Source organism: Castor canadensis, chromosome 13, assembly GCF_047511655.1.
Source record: "Castor canadensis chromosome 13, mCasCan1.hap1v2, whole genome shotgun sequence".
Taxonomy (NCBI): domain Eukaryota; kingdom Metazoa; phylum Chordata; class Mammalia; order Rodentia; family Castoridae; genus Castor; species Castor canadensis.
The window spans coordinates 84,436,507-84,463,021 of NC_133398.1; the positions used below are offsets into that span (position 1 = coordinate 84,436,507).

The window sequence follows — 26,515 nt, forward strand, 5'->3', positions numbered from 1 at the left end:
CAGTTCAGTAATATCCATCAATGACTTAATTTCTGCTCTTTATTTTTATTGCTTTTCTTCCCCAAAATGTGGCTTGCCAAATCAGTACATTTTGGAAAACAAGTCGTATTTTCTTAAGAACATCTGATCTGACACTCCAATGTCATTAGGAAAGAAAGATAAAATGTAGACTTGGTAATATTTACTTCTCAAGTATTCTACTTTTTATAGAACTTCCCTTTTCAGCAATTTGCCGCTGCCTCAAATATGGTGCCTATTGTCAATTTAGCTGGAATTAATCTATTTTAAAATGAGGCAAAAAAACCTATTTGCCTACTGGAACAATAGGATTCTATTTCAATATGGTTTGATGGCAACAAAGTAACTTTGATATACCATGAAGAAAGCTCTTATAAACATTTTTTCTTTTTATATATTATAAGAAACAAGTTTAAAGATTTTATTTGTAATGAATCCTAGGTGAGGAAACTGAGATACAAGATGTGAACTTATGTACCACAAATCATGAAGGAAATTATACCAGCAACTCACAATTCCACTACATTGCTTTTCATGAGTTCTGCAGGTGGAGGCAGTCCCCAGCTGGATTCCCAGGAAGGGTAAAAGCTTCCATAGAAATGGTTCGAGTTTGCACTACCCACATATCCATTTATATCTGCAGTCACAGATGGTGACGTGCTGACCCAGCCAGCTGGTCACAGGAAAAGCACGTGGGCGAAATGAAGGGTTGCTCTTCAAATGTTACAGTATGGCCATCTCAGACTCTGATACCTTAATAGCACAGAAAGGGTTATTATTGTTTGTTTGTTTTCTTTTTCTTTTTTCTAGTATAGGGGATGTGATGGACTCAGATGGGGCTGTTATGTAGCTTTTATCCTTTCTTCATGGTCTATCAGGAAAAACCCAGCAACTAAGTGCTGAAAGAATTTCAATTGTTGTGTAGCCAGACACACAACTCTCAAGACCTCAACTGATGCTTTAATTGATAGTCAAACCTGGGAGAAGCAAATGAGTTTGGAGACCTAAGAAATCACTCATATAGCCAGTCACTGTGGTAATGGAAAAAGTGCATGGGCTTTCTTCCTTCTCTACAGCGAATCTAGTTTCCCTACTTGCTCACTGTAATTAGCTGGGATTTCCCTCCAGTACTGTGCACACTTCTCTGAATGATCTGCTGAATACACTTATACTTTGACCGGGCTAGCCCTCTCATATTTTATTGTTATATTAGAAATAAAGGTCATTATATAAATTTTTCTTGGGCAGCACAAAAACCCACTGTCCCTGACAGGTGAGTGGATGGTGCTAGGAAAGGGTTGACAAGTTTTACCTGAAATTGGAATGGGAGTTCCCTTTGAAAATACTCAAGCTTCATAAGATCGATAATACAAGAATTCCCTGGAGTATTGGTGAAACATACAGATCCAAGCTTCTTCTTTGAGTTGAATGGGTTAAACTTTGTCTCCGAAATATGTATTTCAACAGCTGTGTGATTATTATCATTAGGGATATGAGAGAAAAACTGTAAGTATAATTTGGAGAAGGTGATTAGACACTGGGAGTCCCTGATGCCTGAGTAACCTCCAGCATTGCCTGGAAGGCATTTCTCTCTCTTCTCATTTTCTGAACCTCTGTTTTATATCCATAAATTGCATTCAGGCCCAGTTTGGCATCTTGTTCTTATGTAAGTTTCATCACATCCTCAACATTTCACTTGAGCCTACAATTTCCATCCTGTTTCAAGTCATCACTATTCCACATACCCTAAGCCACAGTGGGACCAAACACTCTGCTATTCCATCCTCTACCAACCTCCTCAAATCTTTTTTTTATTGTTTGCACATTCTACTTTCTCCACGGAATTCCTTTTCTCACTAGTTTACTCATTGCATTTCCTTTTCTTCCTCAAGAGTTCACGTCATTTCCTTAGAAGTCATCTTTAATTCCACCAGGCATTGTTAATCCTTGCTTCATCTTTTTGCATTTCAGATTTCTCAGAGCTAGATTGCATGTAATGTTATAATTATTTGCTAACTTGTCTGCCTCTGGAGGTAGCATGCATAGGGATGTTTTCACTCTATATATTTATGCGCCTAGCATTAGTATGTAGTAGGAATTTAAAAAAACATTTAGACATTTAATAACTTTATTAAACGATTATTACCAAATAAAAATATATGAATTTATTTATATAACCCTAGGTATTCATTAATTCATTGAGCTATTTACTTAGACAAAAATTTATTGGGCCCTTACATACTAAGCATGTAAGTGGAGAGAAATATTCACAAGATAATCATATAATGAATAAAGTGTGAAGTGTCAAGAATGGTAGGCAGATGGGGCAATGAAAGCATGTGGGGGCTGGTGACAACTGAACTGAGTGCTGCTGATGAAAAAGGATTATCTAGGGGAAGTAGGGAATGAAAAGCCTTCAAGACTAAGGGGAGAATCTGGGTTCAGTGTCTCACACCTGTAACCCTAGTTATTTGGAAGGTGAATATCAGAATGATTGTGATTTGAGGTCAGTCTGGGCAAAAAGTTAGTGAGACCCCCATCTCAACCAAACAAGTCATATATGATGACATGTGCCTGTCATCCCAGATGTGTGGGTGATGGTAGGTAAGAGTACTGTGATCCAAGTTTGGTCCAGGGCATAAAGCAAAACTCTATCTGAAAAATAACCTAATACAAAAAAGACTGGAGGCTTGGCTCAAGTAGTAGAGCACCCGCCTAGCAAGCATAAGGCCCTGAGTTCAAACCTCATTCCACCAAAAAAACAACCAACCAATAGACAAAAGACCAAGGGAAAAGTTTGTTCAAAGATCCTGAGGTGAGAGCTAGATAGACAAGAGCCTGAAAGACAAGATGTGTATTTGGATCAGAGAGAATAAGAGGACTTATGGTTGGAGTTAAAACTGTGTCCCAGAACAGCCAGATTCTTAAAGGTCCTTTTAGGAAGATTTGTCTTTGACCTAAATGCAGTGGGAAACCAGTGAAATGCTGATTTTGGTGGGTGTACCATCACATTTTTGTGGAGACCTATACTGGCCAAATAATAATTTTCACTATTATTTATCTTGTGTAGAGTTGCAAGTTTCTCCAGGACAGGAAGCATGTTATAGTTATTAGTGTTCATAGTATCTAGCACTAGACAATAAATAGAGTGGGTGACCAAAAAAATGTGTGCTGCTTGTTTTATTTTTGGTTCTCTTTTTGGGTGGTACTGGGGTTTGAACTAAGGGCTCTATGCTTGGTGCTGTACCACTTAGCTACTCCACCAACCCTTATTTTGGATTATTGAAAGTGGGACCTTATGTAAACACATTGAGACAGAAACTGAGTCAGCCAAATCCTTTGAAGAACTTTTAATGATTCATAATTTGTGTTAAAATTGTGATAACTGTATGTGGTGAATGGACAGCTGGCTATTCACTAGTATCCAAATGGAAAAGATTCATTCTTGAGTGTTTGGGAAGCTGATTGCCAGGGTTAGTTTCAGAAGAGCCTGATTCCTTTGTTTTATAAAGTTGTTTTTATCATTCATTATGTTGGAAGGTTTACTATTACAGAGTCAGGACTAGGTCCTTAAAGAAGTCATTGGTCTCTAAAAGTCCTTCTTAAAAAATTTAAATATGTTTTGGAGGATAAGAGATATGTTGAGTTTGTCAAATGACACATTTGGGGTACTTGGATGGGCTCCAAATATTAGAAAATCTACATAATGGGGTCAGAGTGGAGGCATCTATGATGAAGTGAGTTTGTCAAGTGGTCAGGTCTTCAGTTCTGCCTCTGCAGTCTCACCATTTTGGCAGTGACAGTATCTCTGACTCTCAATGAATCTGTCTGGATTTTGGTTTAGTGTCAACCAGAGAGTACTTTTCTCCCTAACCACTAGGACACCATGGAATTCAAAAATACTACAAGGAAAATAAGGTGAATGTTGGCAGGTAAGCTATCTTTGTCCCATAAGCTGAGCTTGTAACGTGGTCTACCTGAAGCCTGTGAGTGTCAGTGGACTTCTCCAGTCAATGTCAGAAACAAGTTCTCTTTCTAAGGCCAGAATTTCATTTGAACATAAGCATAGCTAATAATTAAAATAGAGCTTTCTGTGCTGGGGTGTTGGTCAATGGTAGAGTATATGCTTTGCACATGCAAGGCCCTGAGTTCAATCCCCTGCACCAAAAACTAAGCCAAAGCAAGAATAAAAGGTAAAGTAGTGATTTTTAAACTTTCATCATAATTTCTAGAGTTCTTTATTTGTCTCACTGCTTTGTTGAGGGAAAATGAATGAGAAGAAGGGCCTATATTGAGGTTTGGGGGGTGAGAGTGTTTTTTCTAGAATATTCTATGATGATTTGAATTTAATGAGACTTTCTTATTTCTCTGTGTTTTTCTCCACTTTGCCCTCTGCATTGCTACAGTATCATTTTCAAATGTGCCTCATTGAGTGAATTGATGACTATGGCAAACTTTGTATTGAAAATTATTTCAAATGACTAAGACCATTATATTAGAAAAGAAAATGGCTTTATTACCAGATGTATTCACAAGAGATATCATAGCTCTTATTTGGAATTTTAATAAATTAAAAAAATCATCACCTGGGAATAAGAATCTGATTTTTCAGACTACCACCCCAACCAAAGACTGATCTAGCAGCCCATGCATTGCCTCTTCCTCTGAGAGATGCTCATCTCAGGTACTATGATTTTTCTAACAGAGTCTCAATGAAGGCTCAGCAAATCATAGGCCAAATCTGCCCCTCAGGCTTTTTGGTAAACAGGTTTTGATGGGAGATTTCCTAGCCATATTTTTCAGCACTTTCTGTGGCTGTTTTGTGCAACTTCTGTTGCTCCAAGTGAAATTTCATACCCAGGGATTTCACAAAAGGATTTATAAGAATGTCCAGTCTCAGAAGCTGGACAATGTGGTCAAGCAGGGATAAACTGGACTAAGCCAGCCAGTTGGGGATGCTCCAACACCCCACTCATGCATCACAGCAGCAAATTCTGTTTCACAATTGGGTGTTGCATGAAAGTTAGATGTTTGGAAAGCACACATAGCATGTTCTCTGTACTATTTCTACCCCTGTCTGAATGCTACTGACTGACTTTCCTTACATAAGAAAATTTAGAAAGTGACCAGAACGTAAATTTGTTTTTTAAAAAATTCATATGAATATATATATATATGTATATATATATGCATGTATATTCATACATACCTTGTTTGAGTAGGCATTGGAAGGGGCTCAGAAAGAAATAATCATGGCTAATTTCCTGAATCTCCAGTCCAGAGCTGACAAATATGTACAAGTTCATCACCACTATGACTTTTACCATCCCTCTGCTGTCAGACATCACTGATAGATCCCTGCATTCCTTCAGCCCAATCCTCAGAATCCTTCTTAAAGTGTCCCAGGTGGCCGCCTCCAGGTAGTGAGAATCAGCGCATGAGGTGATTCTTCCAAAGCAGACCACGTATTTCTTCCTAAGAACCTTGTTCTGCCTATTATTTCTTCCTTCTCTGCTCCTGGCAAGTGATTGGGATCATGAAGGTAGGAACTCGAGAGGACAACAAACCAAGGCATTCTCAGCAGACTGCAGAGCACAGTCAGAGGAAAAGGGAGCAGACTAAGTGAAGCAAGGTGAACTTGGAAAGTCACAGGAATGAACTGGAAATAGGAGGAGGAGCCAAATGAAGGAAGGCTTTGACATCCAGGCCATGGCATTTAAGGAAGTAGCTCAGGTGATCATGGAAGCTGGCAAGTTCAAAATCTACAGTTGATCAGAGGAGGCCCCTCCATAGGATGAAGGGTGGACTAGTGACTAACCTGGTAATCACATCTAAAAATGACCCTCCTAACAATATCTAGGCTGATTGGTGTTTGACCAAGCAACTGGGCACCATAATGCAGCCAAATTGACACATAAAATTAACTATCACATGTATTTTGTATTCATGCATGAAAATAGAAGAATAAAACCTGTTGAAATTGTTCTAAGAAGTGGGGGGAAGAGAGAAGGAGGAGAATGATGGAGGTGATAAATCTAACTTAAATATACTGTAAGCACATATATAAATATCACAATGTATCCCTGTACAATTATTATATGCTAATAAAATAATTTTTTTAAAAAGAAAAAAAAATTAACCACAGTCAGCATAGACGGTTTTTCAGGGGCAGACAGATTGGTGCTTTAAAATTCTTATTATGTAACTTTAATTTCATTTACACAAAACTTTGGAGTTTATTAGAATTACTGCCTAGAGCAAGGGTAAAATTTTTAAAGTAAAACAGATGTGATTCAAAGAAAATTATTAGAGAAGTATCAAATGAAAATTGCATATGGATGATTCAGCAATACCACTCTTGGGGATATACCCAAATGAATGTGACACAGGTTACTCCAGAGGCACCTGCACACACATGTTTATTGCAGCACTGTTCACAATTGCCAAGTTATGGAAACAGCCAAAATGCCCCACTACTGACGGATGGATCAAGAAAATGTGATATCTATACACAATGGAATTTTATGCAGCCATGAAAAAGAACGAAAGGTTATCATTCGCTGGTAAACAGCTAGAATTGGAGAACATCATTCTGAGTGAGGTTAGCCTGGCCCAAAAGACCAAACATCATATGTTCTCTCTCATATGTGGACATTAGATCATGGGCAAACACAACAAGGGGATTGGTCTTTGAGCACATGGTAAAAGTACGAACACACAAGGGAGGTGTGAGGATAGGTAAGACACCTAAAAAACCAGATAACATTTGTTGCCCTCAACTCAGAGAAACTAAAGCAGATGCTTTAAAACAACTGAGGCCAATAGGAGAAGGGGACCAGGAACTAGAGAAAAGGTTAGATCAAGAAGAATTAACTTAGAAGGTAACACACATGCACAGAAAATCGATGTGAGTCAACTCCCTGTATAGCTATCCTTATCTCAACTAGCAAAAACCCTTGTTCCTTCCTATTATTGCTTATACTCTCTCTACAACAAAATTAGAAATAAGGGCAGAATAGTTTCTGCCTGGTAGTGAGAGTGTGAGGAGGAGAGGGAGGGGGCAGGGGGGTAAAGGATGGAGTGGGGGGAGGGGGGAGAAATGACCCAAACATTGTATGCACATATGAATAAAAAAAAAGTAAAAAGAAAATTACATATGGATATAATTGTTTACTAAAAGTTACACTGAAATGATTGAAATCAGAGAAATAGAATGAAAATGACAGAAAGCCACTGTACTCCTGTAACAGAAAATGTCCTGATGGAAATATGTTTAGAAAGATTAATTGTGCTGACTAAAATAAGCATGAATAGTAAAAAAATCAATAAATAATGAGTGTTAAAATCTTCTGTCTTGATATAGGAATATAATAATGCATTTAATACAAAATTTTCACCATCTATTGTGAGTACAATTGTTCCATTGGACCTTCCTCTTTTAAAAAAATTTTGTATGTCCGAAAATCAATAAACGTAATAAACCACATTAACAGAAGCAAAGACAAAAACCACTTGATCATCTCAATAGACACAGAAAAAGCCTTTGATAAGATCCAACATCATTTCATGATAAAAGCTCTAAGAAAACTAGGAATAGAAGGAAAGTTCCTCAACATTATAAAAGCTATATATGACAAACCTACAGCCAGCATTATACTTAACGGAGAAAAATTAAAACCGTTCCCTCTAAAATCAGGAACCAGACAAGGATGCCCACTATCTCCACTCCTATTCAACATAGTACTGGAATTCCTAGCCAGAGCAATTAGGCAAGAAGAAGGAATAAAAGGAATACAAATAGGTAAAGAAACTGTCAAAATATCCCTATTTGCAGACGACATGATCCTATACCTTAAAGACCCAAAAAACTCTACTCAGAAGCTTCTAGACATCATCAATAGCTATAGCAAAGTAGCAGGATATAAAATCAACATAGAAAAATCATTAGCATTTCTATACACTAACAATGAGCAAACGGAAAAAGAATGTATGAAAACAATTCCATTTACAATAGCCTCAAAAAAAATCAAATACCTAGGTGTAAACCTAACAAAAGATGTGAAAGACCTCTACAAGGAAAACTATACACTTCTGAAGAAAGAGATTGAGGAAGACTATAGAAAGTGGAGAGATCTCCCATGCTCATGGATTGGTAGAATCAACATAGTAAAAATGTCTATACTCCCCAAAGTAATCTACATGTTTAATGCAATTCCCATCAAAATTCCAATGACATTCATTAAAGAGATTGAAAAATCTACTGTGAAATTTATATGGAAACACAAGAGGCCACGAATAGCCAAGGCAATACTCAGTCAAAAGAACAATGCAGGAGGTATCACAATACCTGACTTCAAACTATATTACAAAGCAATAACAATAAAAACAGCATGGTACTGGCACAAAAACAGACATGAAGACCAGAACAGAATAGAGGATCCAGATATGAAGCCACACAACTATGAGCAACTTATCTTTGACAAAGGAGCTAAAAATATACGATGGAGAAATAGCAGCCTCTTCAACAAAAACTGTTGGGAAAACTGGTTAGCAGTCTGCAAAAAACTGAAACTAGATCCATGTATATCACCCTATACCAAGATTAACTCAAAATGGATCAAGGATCTTAATATCAGACCCCAAACTCTTAAGTTGATACAAGTAAGAGTAGGAAATACTCTGGAGTTAGTAGGTATAGGTAAAAACTTTCTCAATGAAACCCCAGCAGCACAGCAACTAAGAGATAGCATAGATAAATGGGACCTCATAAAACTAAAAAGCTTCTGTTCATCAAAAGAAATGGTCTCTAAACTGAAGAGAACACCCACAGAGTGGGAGAAAATATTTGCCAATTATACATCAGACAAAGGACTGATAACCAGAATATACAGGGAACTTAAAAAACTAAATTCTCCCAAAACTAATGAACCAATAAAGAAATGGGCATGTGAACTAAACAGAACTTTCTCAAAAGAAGAAATTCAAATGGCCAGAAAACACATGAAAAAATGCTCACCATCTCTAGCAATAAAGGAAATGCAAATTAAAACCACACTAAGATTCCACCTCACCCCTGTTAGAATAGCCATCATCAGCAACACCACCAACAACAGGTGTTGGCGAGGATGCGGGGAAAAAGGAACCCTTTTACACTGTTGGTGGGAATGTAGACTAGTACAACCACTCTGGAAAAAAATTTGGAGGCTACTCAAAAAGATGGACATCGATCTACCATTTGATCCAGCAATACCACTCTTGGGGATATACCCAAAAGACTGTTACTCCAGAGGCACCTGCACATCCATGTTTATTGCGGCACTATTCACAATAGCCAAGTTATGGAAACAGCCAAGATGTCCCACCACTGACGAATGGATTAAGAAAATGTGGTATCTATACACAATGGAATTTTATGCAGCCATGAAGAAGAACGAAATGTTATCATTCGCTGGTAAATGGATGGAATTGGAGAACATCATTCTGAGTGAGGTTAGCCTGGCTCAAAAGACCAAAAATCGTATGTTCTCCCTCATATGTGGACATTAGATCAAGGGCAAACACAACAAGGGGATTGGACTATGAGCACATGATAAAAGCGAGAGCACACAAGGGAGGTGTGAGGATAGGTAAGACACCTAAAAAACTAGCTAGCATTTGTTGCCCTTAACGCAGAGAAACTAAAGCAGATACCTTAAAGCAACTGAGGCCAATAGGAAAAGGGGACCAGGAACTAGAGAAAAGGTTAGATCAAAAAGAATTAACCTAGAAGGTAACACCCATGCACAGGAAATCAATGTGAGTCAATGCCCTGTATAGCTATCCTTATCTCAACCAGCAAAACCCCTTGTTCCTTCCTATTATTGCTTATACTCTCTCTACAACAAAATTAGAGATAAGGGCAAAATAGTTTCTGCTGGGTATTGAGGGGGGGAGCGGGAGGGGGCGGAGTGGGTGGTAAGGGAGTGGGTGGGGGCAGGGGGGAGAAATGAACCAAGCCTTGTATGCACATATGAATAATAAAAGAAAAATGAAAAAAAAAATTTTGTATGTCACATTTTTTAAACAAGTGGACATTCAGAATATGTTTTCTAAGTGCTTATCTTTTGAATGTGATTTCTTTAAAGGATTTTACACTTAGGAACTTACTCTTGTTTTTTAATTCATAGATCTAATATTCTGTTTGAGTGGGCATTTGGAAAGGATGTTGTAAAAGATCTTTTACTCTTTAATGGTTCTGTAAGGAGTGGGTCTCAATTTTATTTCTATTAAAATTTTACTCAGTTATTTCTGTACACATTAGTGAATAATTCTTCTTTTGTGGGATGCCACCTTTCTAGCAAATTCTCATATGTAATACAGTTAATATCTGTGCAACCTAATTGTGTCCTATATCCATATAAGTTTGTTCTTTTAGTATTATATTATTTTAATTATCATAGTTTTAATATGTTTAAATAGTTTGGCTAGTTCCATGTTGTTACTCACATTTTTCATTTAGAATTATTTTAGACAATCATATCTAGTTTTTCTTCCTGACATCAGAATTTAGTCAGATCTTCAAAAATTTCACAGAATTTTAATGGAATTTTGTAAAAAAAAAAAAATCATAAGCATTGTATTAGCGTATCTATCTATCACCTATCTATCTAATCTATCCATCTATCTGTAGTACTGATGCAAGGGTTAATTGTGAGGGGAAAATAGTGCACTTAATATTTTACACAAAGTGCATTTAAATCCACGAATTCTCATTTCATAGTGATTCCAACACAGTTGTATTACAAAACTCTCAGAGAGAAATGTCTTGTCATTATTGCAAAAATGAATAAGAAATAAAAACAAATGTCCACACAAAACATATCAAGATTCATGGCACTATTTGTAATAGTCAATAAGTAGAAACAGTCCAAATATTCATCAACTGATCAATACATAAAAAAATGTGGTATATCCATACAATAGACTATTACATACAATAGACTATTACATAGCCATGAAAACTAATAAAACATTGATACTGGTTATAGCATGGACAGATATTGAAAACATCATACTAAGTGACAAGACACCTATTGTAAGATTCCCTTTGCATACAATGTCTGGAGTTGACACATGAACAGAGACTAGGGCATATTTATTTTAAGAAATTACTTAACATTATTTAAAATAGATGGTTTGATTATCTAGGGGACTTACTAGTCAGGGCTCTGCTACTTCCTGTGTAATCTAGAAAAATCACTTACTCTCTCTGAGCTTTGGTTTTATTCACTGAGAAAAGAGGCATAATAATATTTGCTCTGCTTACCACACAGGGTGATTATAAAGATTGACTGAAGTGCTTCAAAAGTAGGACAAATGCAATATGTATAGCTGATGTTAGTGTGGGAATAATAAGTGCTATGAAGCTCTATCACTCAGTATCAGTGGAGTTTATGGTTGGTGGTACCAAAAAGAAAAAAAGAAATCTGTAGCCTTTAGTCTCTTATTCCTTTAAGTTTTGAAGGAACTTCTATTGGTCCTGAAAAGAATCTTACCAACATTTTGGGGAAAGTCTTTTTATTGACACTTCTTACAGGTTTTAACTCTAGGCACCTATGTGTATGTCAGGATATCTAAGCCAATGATGCCATCTTAAAAGAGAACAGCTAAGGGCCAAGGATGTAACTCAGTGGTAGAGCACTTGCCTAGAATGTGCAAGGAGGATGTGGGGTCAGTCCCCAGCACCACAAGAAAATAAAACAGCTGTTATTGACAAGCTAATGGGCTACTAATTCATATGAGAAAACTGTGGCTATAGGCAGGGAAACCTTGGTAAGGAGCATGCCCTGTTCTAGCAGTCTGAACTTTTTCACAGGTTTCTTGGCAATTAACCAATGATTTGAGGTGATGGATTCCCCTCTGCATGTGTATCACATTGACCAGTGTGGGGTTTCTCTCTGCAGCATCACCATGTGCTCAAGGGAGAGCCTGGAGTTGCAGACATCTAAGTCTCTTGGGATCTAGCAGTAAGTATTTATTAAATAAAAATTGGCTGATACGCATATCAAAGAGCGTATCAAAGAAAGGAAGACATTTATCCTCTAGGCAGGGAACCTGCTCCTGACTCATTGACAGGAGTCTGCCTGGCTTGGCGCCCTTCTTGCCCCACCACAGGAAATCAAGTAAGATTTCTGGACCACAACAACAAATGAAAGGTTTTGGGGCTTAGGAAAGTTACAGAAAATTAGAAGGCAGAGAAAGGACAGCTCATATGACAATAAAAGTTTAGAAGACAAAGTGTATGAACAGGGTTGGGGTGTGGGATTTAGAGATTATTTCAAACTTACTGGTGGCACCTGAATAGTGTTAATTTTTAGACATTTGCAGGGTGATCATTTTCAGCAGATCTTCTCAATGTTTTTTCATGACATGACACTTAGGAAAAGATCACAGGTACACTTCTGATGAGTAATTAGATGCTGCTGCTCAAGCTGTGACACTCCTAGGTCCCACCCTGCCACCAAGGATGCAGGGGATCCCCACTTACCACACTGTAACCTACCTCTGGTTTGAGAGAAGGGCATACATGTTTTGAAATTGCTGTGTGGGACAAAACTGTACTTTAGGTAGGTAGAAGCAAGGTAAAGTAATAAATGAAATGTTGAAATAAAAGATGGAATCAATTGATTCATGAATTTGAAAATGCTGGATATGCTGGGCGCTGGTGGTCCATGCCTGTAATCCTAGCTATTCAGGAGGCAGCGATCAGGAAGATTGCAGTTCAAACCCAGCCTGGGCAAGTAGTTTCACGAGACCCTCTCTTGAAAAGTCCTTCACAAAAATAGGGCTGGTGGAGTGGCTCAAGGTGAAGGCCCTGAGTTCAAGCCCCAGTACTGAAAAAAAGAAAATGTTGGATTTGTAAGTGTGTGTGTGTGTGTGTGTGTGTGTGTATGTACACCAATTGCAAGTCTTTGTATGGTTTAAACTTAAAATAGCTGAAGAAAAATATGTGCTATCAACATATCCCCAAGACCACTTTGTTTTAATTTTATATCTCTTTAGTTTATACTCATTTTTTGGTGAATGTTGAATGAAGAATTACTCTTGTTAATCATTTGAGTCAATCTTCTCATGAATTTGGGAAGCTTCAGGTTGTAAAAGAATTTACTGAGACAGAGAGTAGGAGAAAGCAAAGATTTATTAGGATGCCATTGCAAGGGGAAACTATGGTGGGTGACTCACAAAGGAGCATAGAGCATTGAGACACAGACCAGAGTTAGTTTGAAATTCTTGGGTTAAGCTGCTTTTGATAGTCTGCTCCATTTGTGGACCTTACTGATTGATTTGTCTCTTCCTTGGACCATACCTTGAATTTTCCCCACACAGGAACATATCTGCAAGCTTGGCTTTTTCTGTATTCTATCTGGGCCCAGTCCACCCTCCACATTCCATCTGTTCCTTGTATTCCTTTGTCTGCCGTATGTCCATAAAATGGAGGCCTCCTCCATATTCCCCCTTGCCAGAATAATAAAACTAATTGTGGTTTTAGAGAGGTGGAGTTCTCATCTTCTAGTAACTTCTTCAAGCTGGGCAGGGTTGTGGAGATGTCCCACCCTATGTATTTGTTATTCTGGCAGAGGACTTTGGAGCAGTCAGTTGGGATTTGGCAAAATCTAATTGAATACCAGAATAAAATTGTACAATAGCCTGGTCTAGGAGGCTAAGAAGCACTGAAGGATCAGGTGGTAGGATCATTTTTGACTTTATTGCTTGGAGGTGAGAAGAAACAAATCAGGTTAGAACATTAATAAAGCAAGAACTGATGGTGAAAAGCAGTAAAATATATAGTAGAGGTCCCAACGAGAGGAGAAGAGAGGATAACCATGACTAGGTATTTTCCAATGACAACCATCTTCTCTAAGTTGAGAAGCTTGGTGGTTAGTTTATGAATATAAGTTTGAACTTTTCTGGATGAATTAATCCTAAAGTAACATTATTACCCAAGTATAACACAGATTTCCCCGTGGGGAAGCAGGGAGCTTATCTAAAGCCTTCTTTAGAAAGTAGAGCAGCAAGGCTATGGAGAGGGTTCAGGAGGGCTACTGGGTAGGGGTGGGGCTATAGGAACGCCTTGTTCCCCTGACCTCATAGATCTTTATGACTCTCTCAAGCTTTGTGATGCAAGCCTGGGTATATAGCCAAGCCCATGCTCTGTCAGAACTCAGTTGCCTCAGGCAGCAGTGCGATTCAGAGTATGGAGAGTATCTCTTTTCTGAATAGCGACATTGAGAAATGGACAATTTTGTCATAAGTGCCTTAGAAACTGACCCCAAGTACACCTTTCTGGGTGCCTTGGGGTTGCTGTTTTTGGGCTTGTGGTATATAACAAGATTGCTGAATAATCAAGACATCGCAAAGGGAAAGAAGGATGGGTGAACCCCAAGAAGGCGAGATTCTTTGTTGGCATTTTTGACGTTCATTCTCACATTATTGAATGAGTTTGGCTGACTCAGAGAGCCATCTGACATGGGAAGTCTGAGAAGAAGACAAAGCATTCTGCTCTCAGGCTTGAGGCCTGATGTGGGGAGGGAGGTTATGGAGGACTAAGGTTTTCAAAGGAAGTCCACAAACACTCTGGTTGTGCTGGAGGGTTCTAGGTTAAAATTCTAAACAGTGATTCAGTGGTCCTAATTGGTTTGGGCTAGTGGGTAGGTGAGGGGCTATGGGCACGCCTTGTTCCCCTGACCTCAGAGATCTTTATGACTCTCTCAAGCTTTGTGATGCAAGCCTGGGTATATAGCCAAGCCCATGCCCTGTCAGAACTCAGTTGCCTCAGGCAGCAGTGCGATTCAGAGTATGGAGAGTATCTCTTTTCTGAATAGCGACATTGAGACATGGACAATTTTGTCATAAGTGCCTTAGAAACTGACCCCAAGTACACCTTTCTGGGTGCCTTGGGGTTGCTGTTTTTGGGCTTGTGGTATATAACAAGATTGCTGAATAATCAAGAGAACCCAAAGGTAAGGAAGGATGGGTGAACCCCAACAAGGAGAGATTCTTTGTGGACATTTTTGACGTTCATTCTCACATTCTTGAAAGAGTTTGGCTGACTCAGAGAGCCATCTGACATGGGAAGTCTGAGAAGAAGACAAAGCATTCTGCTCATCAGGCTTGAGGCCTGATGTGGGGAGGGAGGTTATGGAGGACTAAGGTTTTCAAAGGAAGTCCACAAACACTCTGGTTGTGCTGGAGGGTTCTAGGTTAAAATTCTAAACAGTGGTCCAGTGGTCCTAATTGGTTTGGGCTAGTTGGTACGAGAGGGGCTATGGGCACTCCTTGCTCCCCTGACCTCATAGATCTTTATGACTCTCTCAAGCTTTGTGATGCAAGCCTGGGTATATAGCCAAGCCCATGCCCTGTCAGAACTCAGTTGCCTCAGGCAGCAGTGCGATTCAGAGTATGGAGAGTATCTCTTTTCTGAATAGCGACATTGAGACATGGACAATTTTGTCATAAGTGTCTTAGAAACTGACCCCAAGTACACTTTTCTGGGTGCCTTGGGGTTGCTGTTTTTGGGCTTGTGGTATATAACAAGATTGCTGAATAATCAAGACATCGCAAAGGGAAAGAAGGATGGGTGAACCCCAAGAAGGCGAGATTCTTTGTTGGCATTTTTGACGTTCATTCTCACATTATTGAATGAGTTTGGCTGACTCAGAGAGCCATCTGACATGGGAAGTCTGAGAAGACAAAGCATTCTGTTCTCAGGCTTGAGGCCTGATGTGGGGAGGGAGGTTATGGAGTACTAAGGTTTTCAAAGGAAGTCCACAAACACTCTGGTTGTGCTGGAGAGTTCTAGGTTAAAATTCTAAACAGTGATCCCGTGGTCCTAATTGGTTTGTCTAGAGAGATTAGCTTTTTATGAATGGGAATAATTGTTCCTGAGTTCCATCCCCATGTAAGGTGTCTGTTCAACCAGCCTTCCTTTATGTGGGGGTGGTCAGAAGATTAGTGTTGATCTCTGAGGGCCTCAAAATGTGGCTCTCACAGACAAAACCCTCTTAAAGGAAAACTTGAAAATGCTTGATATCACCTTTAAATGGTAATAAAAGGAAGGAACAAAGTTCTATTAAAATGAAGACTCATGATTCTAAAATGATGAATGTCTGAGGTACAGAGGAGGAAAAGAAATGAATCACATTCTCTCATTCTTTTGTTTTCAGCCACAAAGAAAAATCACGAGGAAGAGGAGAAGAGCGTTTAGAGGTATGATTCTTCTGTTTGACTTTAGTTCTCCAAGGCTGACCCCCTCCTGTCCCTTTCTGTGAGCCCAGGTCCGTGGTCTCTAAGGAAGTCAGCTGCTAGAAAGAGGCACATTCTCCCTAAGCAAACTGAGCCTCTAGAGGAGAGGTTACAGGAAAACAGATAATTCTCAGTCCCTATTCTTCCCAGGCATGGGCATGAGGTAGTGATGGACCTGAGAAGGGGTGTATCAATAAGTGGCCAAAGGAGATGTTTAGGATGGACTATGGGATGCTTTGGAGTCAGAACTTGTGTCCCTGATATTGTGCAAAGTGCTTTCCTCCTGGGTGCTCACAATCATTTCTGAGGTAACCACTGATTTCTCTGCTTCCTGGGGTGTTTTTCTGGGTGAGCTGGGGTTTGACTCAGGGCTTCATGCTTGAAAAGCGGGCACTCTACATTATGGGGTGTGACTTTCAGCTTAATATCTCATGACAGTGTGAAGATACTTATAAGTGAGGTCACACACCCATGAACCTGCTTAATACTGTCCTTGACCACTTGGCTTTGTCTACTGATTCTTAGGACTTTCAGACTTTAATATCCTAAGTGTTTCCCATCAAGGGAATCCTGTATGAACCAATGCCTTCCTCATTATATGTATCCCATTGTCACCAGGTCGGAGAATACGCCAGAGAGAAGAAGCAGAGGGGAGGAGGTTACTGTCTATCCTACAAAGGTGATTAGTCTTCTGATTATTTCCTGGTTCCTTATTTCATGTGTTTCCGTAACAGCCTACATTAGTCATGGGAGGGGTAGCCAAAGCAGCGGGCATGTGAAGGAAGGTTCTGGGGAGAGGCTATAGAGTGCTTTGTGAGGTCACAAGTGTGGGAGAATGTAATGGGTGTGGCAAGCACCCAACCCCCACTAAGCCCCAGACCCTCCTTTCCCCATACCGGTCCTGACTATAATTTTGTACTTTGTTTTCTGCAACCCCCCGGGCCAGCCTTATGATATCATCCACGTTCGGCAACTGCTGTGCCCAGACCCCCTCTGTAAAGTGTGTAATAGAACCATGGCTCAGGTCAATCGTCTCCTCTCTCGGACATCCATGGCAGCTGCTGCTAACTCTGGGTCACATTTGGCTTCCACAGCCCCTGTGGCTAAGTCATCATTTGCTCTGACCTCTGCTTGCTCAAAAATCTCTCCAGGACATTCAGTCCCAGCTCCTCCACCTGAACCTTGTCCACCTTCCTTTTCCACTGTCTCACTCAACCAGGACACTCCTTTGTAGGACTTACTTTCCCCTTCACCACTGGGTGACTCTCTGCCACCAGAGCCTAATTCTCCCTTGGATTCCCAATTCCCAGTGGAGCCATTCCCACCTGAGACCCTTGCACTTCCCCCTCCCCTACTACATCATATGCAGCAAACAGGACCCGTCCTCCAAAGAAGTGACACTTTGTCTCTCATGGACGGTCCTGCTGAATTCTCCACCAATGTCACAACAACCAAAGTTGATGACAGTGAAAATATTTCTATGTCAGAATTCTCGTGTCAGCAACCTCATGCTGAGAATGTGCCAACATCTGAGTTGGCACATGATATTAACCAAGAGCTTGTCGACCTCCATTTTCCTCAAGCCTTTTTTTTGGGAGACACTACAGTCTACGTTGTAGTGTCCGGAATGCTTACATTTCTCAGCCCTGATGTCCTGACACTCTTGGAGAGACAAACTAAAAACAGGGCTGATTTCCTAATGTCAAAAGATAAGGAAAAGAAAACAAAATCATTTCAAAACCAGTTTAAGCTAGAGTACCAACTGAATCCTGCTGGGAAAATCTTACAGTCAGTTACTGATCAGCAGGACTCTGCAATCTCCCTTCCCTTTGGGAGCAGCACAGGGAAACCAGCTGACCTGAACATGTCACAGCAACCCCCATGTCTGAAGACCATTGAAGACCAATTTCAGAAAAACTGCATGCAGCTCTTCTGGGGTCTCCCCTGTCTACACAGTGAGTCCCTGAGACCTACTGTGTGTGCCTCGGGTGACTGTCCCTCATACTTTACTTGCTTCAACAGCATCTTCAAGGCTTCTATAGCCCATGAGCCTACAGTAATTCTTCACTTCACAGCTTCATCCTCGCCAGAGATCCAGTATCAAGCCTTGCCTGAACCCCTGCCCCAATTTCCCTTCCCCCATGTCCCTCTTAACCAGTTCCAGGCCCAGCTTCAATCCCCACTCCCAGTCCTACCACCTTCTTCTCTATCCCAGCCTAGGAGTTGTGGAGTTTGTTTTCACAGCCCCCAGAGTGAGGCACAATCTCTCACTGTACCTGAAATTCACCACCTGGAGTACCATGTGTTACAGAAACAGCAGGAAAGCATGTGGGGTTTACCCACTGTGGTCCAAAGATCCCAGGATCTTGCATTGGCCAGCCGTTCCTCTAAGGCCTATGTTCCAATCTCCATCCTTTCTGGAGATTTTCCCCTGGACAGTGCACTCCGGGGAAAGCTAGAGTATCATCTTCGAAAGAGGCTCATCCAACACCGCTGGGGCCTGCCCCACAGGGTTTTTGAGTCTCTGTCAAAGATGAGACTTTACAGAGAAATTCCTCAGACCTCTGAGTCAGAGAGCAGTCACGGACTCTCATGGATCTCATTCTATAAGCATGAAAGCTGCAAAGATCTCAACAATTATGCATTGAGAAACCTCAGAAATTTCGATGAGAAGCTCTGTAATGGCTCAGAGACACTTCCTCTAGAGAACAGAGTGGAGAAGGAACTGGGACATAGTCTAGAGATTGGTCCAAACAATCATCTGTTGAGCCACCTACAGGGTGCTCCAGATAACAGCCTAGGACGTGACACTAAGACAGAAGTAGAATGTCACACTGGTGATATCTCAGGGTTTTCTGGAACCTTTGGTGTGAGCCTATGTCAGATAAAAAGCAAGGATGCCCTGGAAGTACATTTGAGCAAGAAATTTGAGGAAATCAATGAGGGTCAGGTCCCTGATGTTGTACAAAATTCATGGCATTCTACCAAGATGACATTGCCTCTACCTAAGAAATCCTCCAGCGAAATAAATCAGAGTGATTTGACACAACTAATGTCCCAGGGCAAGAACAAGGACAGCAGCCTTAACACCCCCCAGGGTGTTTCCCCACCTGATTCCAGCAAGCATGAGATTTTGGAAGACCATATTAAAATTTTTCATGGGAGGATGACTAGTGGCCTTCCCCAAAGGGCTCAGGAATCCATTGACATGTTCAATGTAAAAAAGGACCCATCCAACTCCTTTCCTTACTGGAACACTTTTCATGGGGTCATGGAAGGAAGAACCAATTCATTTGTAGATAGTCCCCCCTCTGCCACTTCACCTGTGAGTGGGCAAGGACAGGGGGACCCGAAAGAGTCACCCTCTTACAACAAATTTACCACCCACACAACTGAGAATGGCACACCCACAACTTTTTTACCCCACACATATAACAACATCCAGGAAGCCAGTCAGATAGAGACTGCGCTAGTCAATAGACACAGGTCTGAGCTGACCTGTCCCACAAAGCAAGCTGGGACAGGATGTGAGATAATGCATGAGAGAATGAGAATCAGCAATGATATAGAAAAGCTTCAGAGCAAAACAACAAGGAATTTAGTGCAATTTCCCAAGTCTAACAAGTCCAGAGAAATATTCAAAGCAAAGGAGCTCCATGAATTTCAGTCACGAGCTAATACCATCTTAAAGACCAATGAGTCAGAGAGCTCCCCCATCATAGCCGTGAACCCAGGTGAAGTAGGAACTACCCTAAACACTAAAAGGTCCTCAGTGGGAACATCAGTTTCACATGACCCTGAGCAATCTGCATTTAAAGATCAGCTCATTAGGGAATTGAAACTGAAACTGGAGAGCAGGAAGCAGAGCCAGGCTCAGGAGCTCCCTGCTCATGTGCCCCTGGCCTCAGATGCCTCTTTCAAGACGTTAATTACTCGAGACCAGTGCGTCTCCAGTGGGGACAAGGTAGCTTCCCAGGTGCTGCATGTGCAGTTAAACAACAAAGGGATCAGCATGCAGCCAGAGCAGGAGCCCTGGGTCCCTAAACATGTCTCACGCAAGTGCCAGGACAAGAACGTCCCTCCAGCTGTAAAGAAACCTTGCCTCCCAGCACCCAAAACAGGAGAGCTTGGTGGAGGGGATGCAGGGTTGGTGATTTCCCAGACCAGACGGAAGAGCTGCCAGCCTGAAGACAGGGCATCAAAGATGACACTTGGGAGGAATTCCTCCTCAACCCTGTCACTGAAGCGACAGCCTCCTGAAAACAGCTTCAAAAACCAAATGAAACAGTTTTTTCAGTTTCTTTGCCCTGGGGCAAAAGAAAAAAGTCATGGAAGTTTCCTAGGAAAGGGCAGCTCCCCATCAACATCCATGCAGGGCAGAGACCCAGGTAAAGGAAGAGCTGCCTTTTCTATGAATACTAAAAACCAGAACCTCCTGACCAATGTTGACAAAGTCAACAAAGTCATAGAGAAACTGGGGCAGAAGCACACCATGTCCATGGCCTGTCCCCAAGTGCCCCTTACTTCCTCTAGGAAGTCTGAGAAAACTGAACACAAGGCAGAACTGAAGGTCCAGGCAGAGCCTACTCAGGGACGTCCCTTCAATTATAAGCCTCATAATAAAATGACAAGTGTGAAGTCCAGTAAAGCTGCTGCTTTTTCTGGCCAAATTTATCCTGTCAGCAACCCATGTGTCAAATACAGGGCAGTCCCACCCCAGACAGGTGTGGCATTACAAAGGAAGGCATCCAGACTCCATGCCCCACAGGGAGTCCATGCCCCAAAGACCCATCTGTAAGCGTGAAGTTGGGCAGACACCTCCAGCTGCCTCTACTTTTTCCCAAGGTACAGTTTTGGGAGACTTGTTCGAATTATTTAAACAAAAAAGCCTTCTCCACAATTGCCAAAAATAAAACATTGTTTCTTCCAAATAATTTACCTCTTGTTAAGACTATTGATTGCCCTTAATAAATATTGTGATAAATTGGTGTGCTTTTTTGTGTACTGTGTTGGGGACATGGATTTTTGGGTAACACAGGGCCTCTACATATGGACAGGGAGAAGTTAGTTGTGCTCTGATTGCCTGTTTTTGCTTCTAAAAGATGAGTGGTGACCTGAATGTCTTATTGAAGAATGGACATTACATGGTTCAGAAAGAACCCTTATTTCATGGTGAAGTGGGAAGAGGTGTGTCTACTAGCTTAGCCTTAGTGACATTGTATGGCAGCCCATACCTTCTTCCACATCGACCCTTTAATGTCCTTGAGAACATTGATAATTTAGGTTGTCTGCATCTGAGGAGTGGGTCAAGGACAGGTAAAACTTTGAGAAGAGAGTGGCAGTTGTCAGAGACCAGAGGATCACACAGGTGGTTTGGAGGTTTGTGGCAGGGATTAAAGATGATTGGGAGTGGAGTGCAGGAATAGGGCAGGTGCTGCTGAAGAAGCTCTCATGTGAGGCTTGTTCCATAAGCATATTTTGACCTTGCCCCTGAGTTTTGCCTGCTGGAAAATCATGTAAGGGAAGTGTTTCCCCTCCCCAGCTATTTCTTCAGGTTACCTGTTCTGATATTTTTGCAGAGGAAAAAGCCACCCCACCACCAGTGATAGGAATGTCTGCCAGTAATCACCTTCCTCCCTGGGTCAAAGACAGCAGAGATTAAAGAAAAGATGCTATAGAGTGGGAAATTAAGAAAAAAAATAAAGATGGTAAAACATGACCTTGCTGTTCAAACAGAGGCTAATTGTCCCATCCTCCCCAGATTATGGCCTGCTCCTTTCTTTCCCACTCTGATCCTGTCAGCCCTTCCTCAAGGCTGACCAGGGCTCTGCATAGCTTACTTATGCCACAATGGCAGAAGTGTACTTGGGCTGTCCTTTCAGCACTAAATATCTGCAGTATTGTCATCAGGCATGACATCCTTTCTTTAAAAAAGTCACCATGTACCTCCTTCCATCCATGCTTGAGGAGCACATGGAGGATCTTATCCTTAGTGAGCACAATTCCCATGCCACCTTTCACCTGCATGGGCTTGGTGGAGCCAAGCAGTGAGTCCCGGACAATAACTAGGGTCACAGATAGGTTGATGACATTTCCTGAAATGTCTTTTTAGAGGGATGGCTAAGCTATAGTCTTGGTAGGCTGAACCACCCTTGTCAGCTATCCTTTTTAGCCCCTTCACTCAGGCGGCAATATCTTATTTTTAAAAGGGTTTTGGTAACAAAAATGTGTAAGCATACATAGAGTAGGTAGAGAGTATAACTTCCTGTGCATCCCCAAGTCAACTTTCCCAATTGCCATTTGGCATGTATGGTGCTCCCCAATTTTAATACTGAGCGAAAGGTAAAAGTCCAAAAATCTTGCCACGCATCTCTTAGATTTGCTGTGTGTCTTGTTCAGGGTCTCATGTTGCTTTCTTACTCTCTACATGAACATACACTTCCAGAACAAATGTCCATGGAATTGGTGATTTAAAAACACTGGACTTCATTCTTCTATAATCAATTCTGTTCTGCTATTTAGTCAACATTGAGAAGTCATTTGAATTCATCACCTACTCCTTACACTTGAGTGAATTCCTCCCCCACTCTTTACAAGAAGCAATCTTAGTAAAGGCTCTCTTTTCTAAAGTGACATTACTGCATCCAACAAGCTGCTTTTGCTGGTTAAAATTATCCTATAAGGAATAGATGTGTCAAAGACAGGTCAGGCCCACCTTATATTGGTGTGTCATTACAAGAGAAGTTATGTCAGAGGCATCCTGAATCCATGCCCCACAAGGAGTCCAAGCCCCATCAAAGACCCATCTGCTGTGTCAATTTGATGCACAATACTCCAGCTGTTCCTAACTTTGCTGAACTGCTTTTTGAGTTTTGACTCTATTATTTTAACAGAAAGACTTCTACAGAATTTCCAGAAAGAAAAATTTCTTTCCTTCAAATTTATCCCATTAAGACTATTGATTGCCCCTAATAAGTGTTCAGATAAAGTTTTTGTCTTTTTTGTGTACAATATTGGGGGCATGGCTTTTGGGTAAAACAGGGCTTGTGTGTATAGAAATGGAAAAGTTATTTGTGCTCTTTCTGATTGTCTATTTTTGCTTCTAAAAGATGACTGGTGCCCTGGATCTATTATGAAGAATAGACATTACATACCTCAAAAAGAGGCAGAAAAGTCATGTGGGTGGGAGTCAACAGTACACCCTTACACAGATTTATGTTCTGTAACATTTCACCCATTTTCAATCTCTCTCTCTCACATCCATTCACTCCTGGATATTTGAGAAGACATGCCATACATCATGCACTTTTCCTTGAATATTTCATTGTACAGTAAGAAAATTCTCTTAAATATTCCCTTTATTAAATATAGTGTTGGCATGAAACTTTTAAGTAATATCTCATCCATATTCCATTTTTGTCATTTATATAGGAGTATACTCGGTGGCTTTTATTTTTATATGTACTTTAAATCCTCATTATGGGATCCAGTGTAGAATTACATATTGCCTTTAGTTGTCATGTTTCTTTAGTCCTCTTTAATCTGGAACAATTTCTTAGCCTTTTTAAATGACCATTTCTGAGCAATGTATTCTATGTGAAACACACAGACACACACCTTTTTTTCTCTTGAGACAGGGTCTTGCTATGTAGCATTGGCTGGCTTCAAACTCACTATGCAGCCCAGGCTGGCCTTTAACTCATAACCCTCCTGCCTCAGCCTCCTGAGTGCTAGGATTACTGGCACGTGCCTCCATACATGGCTATTTTTATAAACCCCCTCACCTGGGGATTTTTTTTTGTTGCAACTTATTTTGCTCAGTCATTTAAAGTGTTTTTACATTTGTCAGTCCAAGGGACCTCAGGGTGGTCAGGACTAGATTTTCTATGAATAAGCAATTAATCAAAAAATGCCAGAGATGCAAAGCTACATGGGGTGATTTTTCATAACAGAGAAATGAGGCAGAAGGAGGCAGGCTTGAAGATTACCTCCTCTTGGGTAGAGACAAAAGAGAAGCTGTGAATGCAGAGGAAACAGGCAAAGAAGCTTTTTTACTACTGGTAAACCCTCATCATATGGAAAGCAAAGGACAGGCTGTCTGGGGCCAAGGTAGATTCATCAGATCCATAGGCAAGCAATTCAGGAGATGACACAGGGCTTAATTTCAGCTGTGTATAAATAATGAAGCTTTTAGGCTTTAAGGGTTATCCATGTTAAGCACTTGGCTAATATGGGAAGATCTAATAAATAAGAACCATTAATAAACATGACATTTTGTTTTAACAAGTATAGGGAGAGTATACAGTTTTAGTGAAAAGAAATTGGAGAAATTAGATCATAAACATTTCACAGAGGCAGTAAGTAGGGGTAATTCAAAACAAAAGTCATTGTTAAATATAATTAAAATTGTGCTCATTAGAGGATATATGGTGTCACTGTATGAGAAGCTTATTCCCCATATGAAATGGGTTTGGTCGTGTGGATTTTGGCCCACCACTATTTTGTAAAACTGAAGCAGAATTTTAAAATGTTAGGAAGGAGTGAGTTTTGTAAAAGAATGACAAAGCAGAAGGGTGAGGGCACTGTATGGGTAAAGGAAGCTGGGTATGAGTCATTTAAAAGATGAAGATCGTTTCGAAGATTGTGTGAAGTCCAGGGAAAGACTACCAAGCATTGAGAGGGTCTCAGGAACTTTCTTGGTAATGGGTGCAGTAAACATTTCACTAAAGGCAAATATATGGAGCTGTGAAAAGGTGGAAGTGGAGGGATCTAAAAGGACCCAGGGGAATGGACAGATGAGTTTTGCTGAGTTGTGGAGAAGTCAGTTGTGATGGGCTCATATGGACTCATCTCCCATATGATACCCCATTCCTCAGTCTCAAGAACCTTTGGTATCTGTGCTAAAGCTCTGAGATGTGGGCCTGGAACTGTGATCTAGAACATGGTCTTGGTGCCTGGTTTGTGATGATGTGGGTCACCTTCTTTGATATTGCTGCAGCATGCCTGAGCTCCAGTTTGATGTCTTGTGTAATCCCACCCTTGACTTCCTTGGTTTCTCTTTCTGTCTCTCTGCTACTCAGTGAGAAATCCGTTTCTCCATAGTGTAGGAATAGACATCAGTTAGGTAAAAAAACAGAACTGCTCAGATATGACAAGGTATTATTATTAACTATAGTACTCATGCTTTTGACCAGAGGATAAAGAAGCAATCTTCAGGCTCTCTAGAGATAGCCAGGTTTGTATAGAGAGAAAATTCTACATGCTGCAAGGTTTAATTTCTGCTCTTATTGATATGTTCAATATAGCAATACATGATCTCAAATTTAAATCCTAGCTTGAATTTCAGAATGAGTCACCCAGTTGGTAGAAAAGCCAGTACTAGCCAACTCTGAGCATGTAACTCCCATTCTGGTTTGTTTTCCCTGGACCCATGGCCAACAGCTGTAATCAAAGAGATGTGCAGGCTTAACGAGGCTGAGTGGGTCACATAACGAGTCATGCCTGGTGTCCTGATACTTGTTTCTCTAGTCACAGAAACAATGGAAGGGGCAGTGAGGCAGAATTTGGGCCCAATGTGCATCTAGGAAGTGATCTATCCCAAATGAGGTGGCAACAAGAGTGGGCCTACCTGATGATTATGCAAGTTTATCAATGCCTCACTGTGGGAGGTTCTGGGGCAATGACAAGAGACAACAATTTCCTGTCCAGGGATAATTGCTATACCTACTTATTCAACTTTAAGTAATTGTCATTTGTGGCAGGATCATTTACCAAGGTATTGATTACTGTTTTTACTCTCTGGCATTGGAGACTCCAAAGAAATCCAAGTTAACTTTGCATATTTTTCTTCCAGGAAGTTCTAGGTTCTTGGTCTCCAGGGTTATTAGTGGCTTTCATATTTCCTGATGCTAAACATAGGTCTGAGGCACCTGTTGGAAAGTGCAATCCAGTTTTTCCTATGGGAGCTGAATGTTCCTAGGAGGTTGGAGTTAATTCAGATCCTGGGTTGTCAAAGGGAGAGCTGCCTAATGGTAGCAGTGGCTCCAGTGACTTGAAAATAAGGATGCAAGGAGAGGTTCCTTAAGTAGTAGGTCCCATGTGGGTATATTCTGGGAGGCTGCAGGATTTCCTAAAGGATAAAGTGTTTGCTGAGATGACTAACCATCAAACCCCATTATCTGCAACAAAATACTGCATTGCCCAACCTTGGCATATT

At 40.7% G+C, this 26,515-nt stretch overlaps 1 long non-coding RNA gene across 2 annotated transcripts in view; it reads left to right on the forward strand.

Moving 5' to 3' along the window:
- LOC141415668 (uncharacterized) overlaps positions 1-26,515 on the forward strand; it is a 66,887-nt gene that overhangs the window by 17,528 nt on the left and 22,844 nt on the right. For both annotated transcript variants that reach the window (XR_012440653.1, XR_012440654.1), the window contains exons 2-3: positions 16,221-16,263; positions 16,918-16,978. This is a non-coding gene — a long non-coding RNA (uncharacterized lncRNA). The remainder of the gene's footprint in view (positions 1-16,220; positions 16,264-16,917; positions 16,979-26,515) is intronic.